Genomic DNA, 8912 nt, shown 5'->3' on the forward strand with positions numbered 1-8912 from the left:
ACAGGAAGATGACTATCTGATAGTAATCCCCTATTCCCACATATTTGGGCTTATGCTGGAAGCTTTAAAATTGCCCCCTGCAATTTACCATCACAAGATACGTCTGGGTGGCAAGGCTCGTGTGACAGTCACTTTCAATTCTTCCTTAGAGCAGCTTGATGGTTTGCTTGTTCCTACCTCAATATCTGGTATTGTTTCACATACCTATGAAGATGCAGAAGATAGTGCCGCTATAAAAGCTATTAGATATATGGAAAACGCGCGTGGGAAAGAAATTAGAGACTACCACTACACCCATGTCATAACGCTTCAAAATCAAGTCAGGCATTTGGTCACGTGGTTGTTGGAAGGAAATGAGACTATCAAGAAACTACACAAAGGCTGGTACTATGTTGTTAGGTATATGAGCTCATATTAGGCATTTGGTCACGTGGTTGTTGGAAGGAAATGAGACTATCAAGAAACTACGCAAAGGCTGGTACTATGCTGTTAGGTATATGAGCTCATATTCTGACCAGATATAGAACTCAACAACTACTCGACACCTAAGAGGGCAAGCTAATACCAAAGGGATTATGAAATCAGCACTGGCAGGCATTGAGGAACTGACACAGAGGTTACATTATATTGGAGTGAAGTTAGAGGAGCGGCTGATGACTATTAAAGATAGCTTCTGATAACCTTAAAAAACATGTCCCAATCAGCAGGCTTGAGTGCTTAGTAGGCAACATACTTTTGGTTCTTATTAGTCAAGTTTAGTAGTGGAACATTTGTCTTTTGGAGGTCTCCAAGTGCTTTTAGATTTGTACTATGCAAGAATCATGTAGCAATGACGTTTTGCTCCAAAGAATGAACCTACAATGACAACTTCCTTTATGTAAGTGTTTGTGTAAACAAGTGTGAGGCAAGCAGCTGTCTGTACTCTTATCAGGTGGCTTCTCATCTTCTGCTGTGAAATGTTATGTTTATGTTCGTGTCTTATCAGGTGGATTCTCATCTTCTGCACACAAATGCCCTTTGCTTCTGATTGATCATTATTGTTCTTTACTTTTTATCATATTTGCTGGTATATAGTGTGCAGGATATACCTTTGCTGGGATATGCATTCCTCTGGGTGTATCACCTTATCTCCTCAACGATGCTTTGTGCTTGAATACAACCGCGTATAGATTCGCTTTGGAATTTCGTTTTCGCTAAACTGTATGAACTATCCATATGGTTGCCTTGACCATTATTCATCGTTTCATTCATGCAGCAATCTTCTGGCATGTATGTTTTTTTCAATTGCCTGTATGAATTGGCGCCTATGAAGTAGGCTGCCAAGGCAATTGGATTATGCGATTTGCTCTTCTTCGCTGTGTTCCTGCTCTTACTAACTCCTATCATGTATTATCGGTTTAGTTATTGAAATGCATGTCGAGTGGATGTCTTTTGTGGTATTATAAAGCACTGAACTTAGTGCTACCTTCTCATCTAATGTCGAATTGAACTCCATCATGTTTTGCTTCTATCACAGTTGAATGTTTCTTCTCTACTTTTTTGATATACTATACAAGCCCGCACGTTAATCCCTGAATTCCTAATGACTTAGTATTACATGCTTCCCCAAAACGTTCGGACTGGCACCCTCGCGCCAAGGTGCGCTCCCGATCTAGTAGACTACATACGGAGCAAAATGAGTGAATCTACACATTAAAATATGTCTATATACATCCGTATGTAGTTCATATTGAAATCTCTAAATAAACTTATATTATTTTTAATGTAAAAGGGCTTATATTTAAAAACTGAGGAAGTAATTAGTCTTCTTTTTCTCCCTTCATTTGCGGTAGGAGGATACTTGTCCGTTACGGTGTCCGTCGCAAATGGGTCAAGGCCCCGCAGCCTTGGGAGGTGGGTACAGTATCAGCCCGGCCCGCAGACGGCCTGTCGCCGACCCACCCCCATCGCCTGTCCTACAAAACCCTAGCCTCTCCCTCCTCGCCGCCTCCTCACATCTCACAGAAACGAAAAGGGGAAAACCAACCAGAGAGCTTCACCCAGCGCGGGACGGGGAAGAAGAAGGAGCGGTCAGTGAATGTGTCGGGCAAGTCCCGTCACTCTCTCGGCGTCAACCGCCTCAATGACAAGAAGGGTGCTGGCGGCGGCGGCGGATGATACATTAGATCGTCTACATAACAGTTGGTTAAATCGAACTTTGTTATGTTGTATGCTGGATTGAATTTGTTATACTGTCACAGGATGTGCAGTGCAGATGATTGACGATTAAATTTGTATACGAATTTATTCCATTATAAGCCTGGTGGTGTAACAGTGAATGATGATTGTATTATTCTGCCTCTTGGTTATCACAGGAAATACACGAGTTATCAATCAGAAAGAACTTGAATATTTCAGGCAAGAACTCCAGGCACGACTTACTAACTACAGTGTGTTACTGAAATCTAAACAGCTGCCACTATCGCTTCTGCAGGATCATCAGAAGGTAAACACTTATGTAAACTTCTATCATCCTTATCATTGATTTTGCACGTGCAGCTCATGGAGTATTAGTGTATGTGACTGACACTATTTTGCTGAAACTAGTGTTTAACTTAATTACTTGTACTCCCGGGTTCAATTTTATTTTTGGTTAAATAGCTTGGAACCTTCCACATTATTGTGAAGTATCATATTGTAATATGATTTTTCTACTCACATATGTTTGCTCATGTTGATTTTACAGCAAGCTCGTGCACATCTTCTTGACACTGAGCCTTTTGAGCATGCCTTTGGACCAAAGGGCAAGCGTAAATGACCAAAACTATCCAGTCTCGATTATGAATCTCTAATAAAGAAAGCTGATGATTCTCAAGGTATGAGTCAGAGCAATTAGCTTTAAGATTGGTCTCCAGTTCTGGAGCTAGAGTCAAATATGTCATTCAACTTTGCATGCATATTACAAAGAAATCTGGCCTAATGGCTGTTCATCTGCTACTGTATATGACAAAGAATAAGTGTGTCAGTCTTAAGAAGTTCCATATAATTTTCTAAAGTAATATTTAATTGCATGAAGTTGCATGTATTATTTGGCAAGGATAGCTGTGTATCTTGGTAAACTTTTATTTTGTGCTTTTTAGATGCGTTTGAGGAAAAACATGCTTCATCAAAGTTGCCAAAGGATGAAGAGGAAGATTGCTTAAGGGATCTAGTCAGGCATAATATGTTTGAGAAAGGACAAAGCAAAAGAATTTGGGGTGAAGTTTATAAAGTTCTTGACTCTTCAGATGTTGTTGTGCAGGTCAGTGTTACACAATGTGGTGACTCCTTCAGAGTTACTCTTTACTATGTAATCAATAGAATTTTTTGTGCATGTAGATATTGTTTTAAATTAGTATCTGTATATATTGATTGCTTAAATTGTTATTTCTTCCACAGGTGTTGGGTGCTAGGGATCCAATGGGCATGAGATGCTACCATCTGGAGAAACATCTGAAGGAGAATGCCAAGCACAAACACCTGGTATTCTTACTAAATAAGGTATCATTTTAAGTTGTGCTCTTAGTGCAAATGTTGATTGTTTACCTATTGCAATGCATTACAACACAATGATGATTGGGCACATTTCATTTGTTGTTCAGTGTGATCTAATACCTGCTTGGGCAACAAAAGTGTGGTTGCATACTCTATTGAGGGACTATCCCACCCTAGCATTCCATGCAAGCATCAACAAGTCATTTGGAAAAGTAATGAAAAAGCTGGACACTTTGGCGTTGGGTTCATTGACCCAAATACCGTTAATGAAAAGATATGGGAACGTCATGGAAAAGAAACAGAGGAAAACTTGCTATAGTTTTTGGTGGATCAAAATACTGAACCAGAAATACTGTTTCCTTACATCTACGAGTGAGTTTCTTAAATATCTATTGGCTGATCCTTGGCTGTTTGGCTTCTGTTCTGAAACTAGTTCATTTCTCGTGAAGTCATGATTTTGGTGACATGTTGGTCTACACTTCCCTTTAGAAAATGAATCTTGGTTTTCTATGACTTTACTTGGAACTTATCTTTAATGACGCAGTTAAGTTTTGGCTTATATGGTTATGTTCCAGTTTCGACTTGTTTTAATTAGCTGGAAACATCTTTGGAAAATAGCTGAACATCTTGTTTTAATTAGCCTCTTAATTTTAGCAATCATCTGCATTTCATAAAATAGCCGAACATATTCTGCGATGATAGCAATGGTTGTATATATAAGAAAGTTCGTAAGGGGAACAAAATTTCCTAGCTAAATGCAATTCCAAATTCTGAAGTCGAAATTTGACTATCCTTCCATGAGTCATTTGACTGGTACATATCCTTCGACCATGAGAATGCAGGATTACAAACAATCAAGCTTTATTATTGCCAGAAAGGTATTTCTATGTTGTGTGATGCAATTAGGCGCATTATGCTAATGTTTTATCTGAGGGTGTTTGTATGCAGCCTGCCAGAAAGCTATTTCTATTCAGTTGATTCAGATCAGGATGCTGCAAAATGAGGACAACAGTCAAGATTGTCCATGCCCCTAAGGTAAGCTTTCTTTTTTGGTGGAATATAACAGGCAACAATGTTTTAAACTTGGTTTACTCACCCAACTAATTGTGCTAGGTGCTCTCACCAAGTAATTAGCAAAAAATGAGTAGTCAATAGGATAAACTGAAATACCAAGCAATTACCCGAGCAATCAGTTACCAGGCGAAGCACAAGGTGGGCATGCATGGCTGCCTGTTTAGGATTTACTCTCTCAGTTCCTAAATATTTGTCTTTCTAGAGATTTCAACAAGTGACAACATACAGAGCAAAATGAGTGAATCTACACTCTAAAATATGTCTATATACATCTGTATGTGGTAGTCCATTTGAAATCTCTATAAAGACAAATATTTAGGAATGGAGGGAGTAGAACATTGGTATAGCCTATGACTTATTGGCCTCGTATCATGCCAATTTGCCATCCATTTGTTTCTGATTTGTCGATACTCTGTACAAGTCAGAGCTTCTTGATCCTGATTTACAATTACATGATTGGTTATAACAATGTTGGTCAAGCTCAACAAGTTTTGATCTTTCTTCACTCCTTCCTTCCTTTGGGGAGTTAATAGTAGCAGAAGACCTTGCTGCAGCAGCATTACTTGAGTTCTTAGATTCTTTCTTGCCGCTGTTTGCTGAAAACTGTTCCTTGCTTGAGTTCTCACTCGAGGATGCCCTCTTTCTATCATCAGGTGCTCTCAGCTTCGGTCCAAACGGTAGATCTCCGTTCTTGTCACGCTGTCCTGGAGCTGGGCAATACAATTCAGAGTGCCCAAGCCGGCCATAGATGAAGCAAAAGTGAGGTACGTTCTCATACTGCATGTCATATAAATCTTGCTTCTTCCTTCTTGCTGAGTCAATTATGATCGGAAAACACTATGATTCAGCTGGCGGATCACACGCAATGCGGCCGCCTCCTTCTACATCGTACACATGTCCTTATGTACTCTCCGCTTCACACTCGCAACCATGGCTGATGCTCGAGCGTGCGCGCCCGAGCTCCGCTCCAGCCACTATCAGCCTTGTTGCGTCACGCCAGACTCCTCTTTCGCCATCCGTCATTGCTCCGACCGACGATGCTATTTTATACTTTTTGCAACAAAGGCTTTGTTGCAAAAGTTGTCCCGCAACATCATCTCTGTTGCATAAATTTCTTGATTCGCACTGCACACAACATCATCTTTTCAGTGACTTTTTTCTGCAACAATATTCATGTTGCAAAAGTCCTCCTGCAACATCATCTATGTTGCAAAAAAAGTGAAGACAAAAAAAATCCTGCAACACCACCACTGTTGCAAAAGTCCTCTTGCAACATCATCTATGTTGTATAAAAAGTTGAAGAAAAAATATTAAAAAATAGGGTGAAAGTAACGCTTCAGTGGTTTTGCAACAAAGCAATTGTTGCAGAGCGAGTTGTGCAACATCTATCTTATTACAATTTCAAACGCACCTCATTTGAGAGATCAGGCGGCTATTTATGCCTTAATCCAACGACACAGGAGGCAGCGGATCTTTTAAATAGATCCGTCAGCCGATGCGTAGCGCGGCCCATTAGGATGCACCACCTAAGGGGTTTGGAAACAACAACAACCCTCGCACGCAGAAAGCCACCCATATGATCAAACTGTACCGAGGTAGCATTCTGGTCTATTGGTGCTACCGCAACACTATCCCCTATAACATCATTCCGTACCCGGTCCTTCCTTGTGTGGCTACACATCCATTTCAACATACACGTATCCGCTACATCTAATTGTTGAACATGTCGCCTTTTAGTTGGCTAACACTCAGCGTCATACAACATTGTGGGTCGAATCGTCGTCCTATAGAACCTGCTTTTTAGCTTTTGTGACACTCTTGTCACAGAGAATGCCAGTAGCTTGGCGCCACTTCATCCATCCGACTTTGATTCGATGGTTCACATCTTCATCGATATCCCCATCCTTCTGCATCATTGACCCCAAATATCAAAAGGTGTCCTTCTGAGGCACCACCTGCGCATCAAGGCTAACCTCCTCCTCCTCGTTCCTAGTAGTACTGAAGCTGCACCTCATTTACTCGGTTTTAGTTCTACTAAGCCTAAAGCTTTTTGATTCCAAGGTTTGTCTCCATTGCTCTAACTTCTTATTAACCCCGTCCGACTATCATCGACTAGCACCACATCATATGCAAAGAGCATACACCATGGAATATTTTCTTGTATATTCCTTGTGACCTCATCCATCACCAAAGCAAAAAAAGGGCTCAAAGCTGACCCCTGGTGCAGTCCTATTTTAATCGGAAAGTCATCAGTGTCGCCATCACTTGTTCGAACACTTGTCACAACATTACTGTGCATGTACTTGATGAGGGTAATGCAATTTATTGGGATTTTGTGTTTCTCCAAGGCCACCACAAAAATTTTGCGGTATCTTATCGTAGGCCTTCTCCAAGTCAATGAACACCATACGAAGGTCCTTCTTTTGCTCCATGCATCTCTTCATAAGTTGTCAGCTTGTCATACCAAGAAAATGGCTTCCATGATTAACCTCCAGGCATGAAACCAAACTAATTTTTGGTTACGCTTGTCATTCTTCTAGCAGTGCTCAATGACTCTCTTCCCCCATAGCTTCATTGTATGGCCCATTGATGACCCGCAAGTATAGGGGATCTATCGTAGTCCTTTCGATAAGTAAGAGTGTCGAATCCAACAAGGAGCAGAAGGAAATGACAAGCGGTTTTCAACAAGGTATTCTCTGCAAGCACTGAAATTATCAGTAACAGATAGTTGTGTGATAAGATAATTCATAATAGGCAACAAGTAACAAAAGTAACTACGGTGCAGCAAGGTAGCCCAATCCTTTTTGTAGCAAAGGACAAGCCTGGACGAACTCTTATATAAAGCAAAGCGCTCCTGAGGACACATGGGAATTTTTGTCAAGTTAGTTTTCATCATGCTCATATGATTCACGTTCGTTACTTTGATAATTTGATATGTGGGTGGATCGGTGCTTGGGTGCTGCCCTTCCTTGCACAAGCCTCCCACTTATGATTAACCCCTCTCGCAAGCATTCGCAACTGCGAAAGAAGAATTAAGATAAATCTAACCATAGCATGAAACATATGGATCCAAATCAGCCACTTACGAAGCAACGAATAAACTAGGGTTTAAGCTTCTGTCACTCTAGCAACCCATCATCTACTTATTACTTCCCAATGCATCCCCCTAGGCCCAAATCATGGTGAAGTGTCATGTAGTCGACGTTCACATAACACCACTAGAGGAGAGACAACATACATATCATCAAAATATCGAACGAATACCTAATTCACATGATTACTTATAACAAGACTTCTCCCATGTCCTCAGGAACAAACTTAACTACTCACAAAGCATGTTCATGTTCATAATCAGAGGAGTATTAAATAGCATTAAGGATCTGAACATATGATCTTCCATCGAATAAACCAACTAGCATCAACTACAAGGAGTAATAAACACTACTAGCAACCCACAGGTACCAATCTGAGGTTTTGAGACAAAGATCGGATACAAGAGATGAACTAGGGTTTGAGAGGAGATGGTGCTGGTGAAGATGTTGATGGAGATTGACCCCCTCTCGATGTGAGGATCGTTGGTGATGACGACGGCGATGATTTCCACCTCTGGGAGGGAAGTTTCCCCGGCAAAACAGCTCCGCCAGAGCCCTAGATTGGTTCTGCCCAAGTTCCGCCTCGAGACGGCGGCGCTTCGTCCCGAAAGCTTCCTCCCGATTTTTTCCAGGTAAAAACCCTTCATATAGCAAAAGATGGGCACCGGGGGCCTGCTAGACTGGCGGCAAGGCAGGGGGGCGTCCCCCCACCCTTGTGGCTGCCTGGTGGGTCCCCTCAGGTGCTTTCTTCACCCAATATTTTTTATATATTCCAAAATAATCCTCCGTGAAGTTTTAGGACTTTTGGAGTTGTGCAGAATAGGTCTCTCAGGTTTGCTCCTTTCCGGTCCAGAATTCCAGCTGCCGGCATTCTCCCTCTTTGTGTAAACCTTGTGAAATAAGAGATAAAAGGCATAAGTATTGTGCCATAATGTGTAATAACAGCCCATAATGCAATAAATATCAATATAAAAGCATGATGCAAAATGGATGTATCACTCATTAGCTTAATTCCATGATAATTAGTACAACTCTGAACATCCCCTTGTTCTTGAAGATTGGTACTAACATACTCCGTCTCCATTATTTTGGCATCTTGTTTGCTCGAAAAATGAGGTTGAAAAGCTTAGTCAACCATATTATTGATATGTCTCTGAGGCCTATCAACACCTCAATGGGGATACAATCAGGGCACATCATACTGCCTCCTTTCATCCTTTTTAAAGCCTTCTT

The 8912-nt window shown here is 41.1% G+C and overlaps 1 long non-coding RNA gene across 1 annotated transcript; it reads left to right on the forward strand.

Moving 5' to 3' along the window:
- The first annotated feature begins 2244 nt into the window (after positions 1–2244).
- On the forward strand, positions 2245–7349 carry LOC109784776 (uncharacterized). The gene is made up of 6 exons (XR_006665834.2): positions 2245–2485; positions 2726–2855; positions 3120–3280; positions 3418–3519; positions 3621–4548; positions 5241–7349. It is a non-coding gene; the product is annotated as an uncharacterized lncRNA (long non-coding RNA).
- The last annotated feature ends 1563 nt before the right edge of the window (positions 7350–8912 follow it).

This window comes from Aegilops tauschii, chromosome 6 (assembly GCF_002575655.3).
Source record: "Aegilops tauschii subsp. strangulata cultivar AL8/78 chromosome 6, Aet v6.0, whole genome shotgun sequence".
Classification (NCBI taxonomy): domain Eukaryota; kingdom Viridiplantae; phylum Streptophyta; class Magnoliopsida; order Poales; family Poaceae; genus Aegilops; species Aegilops tauschii.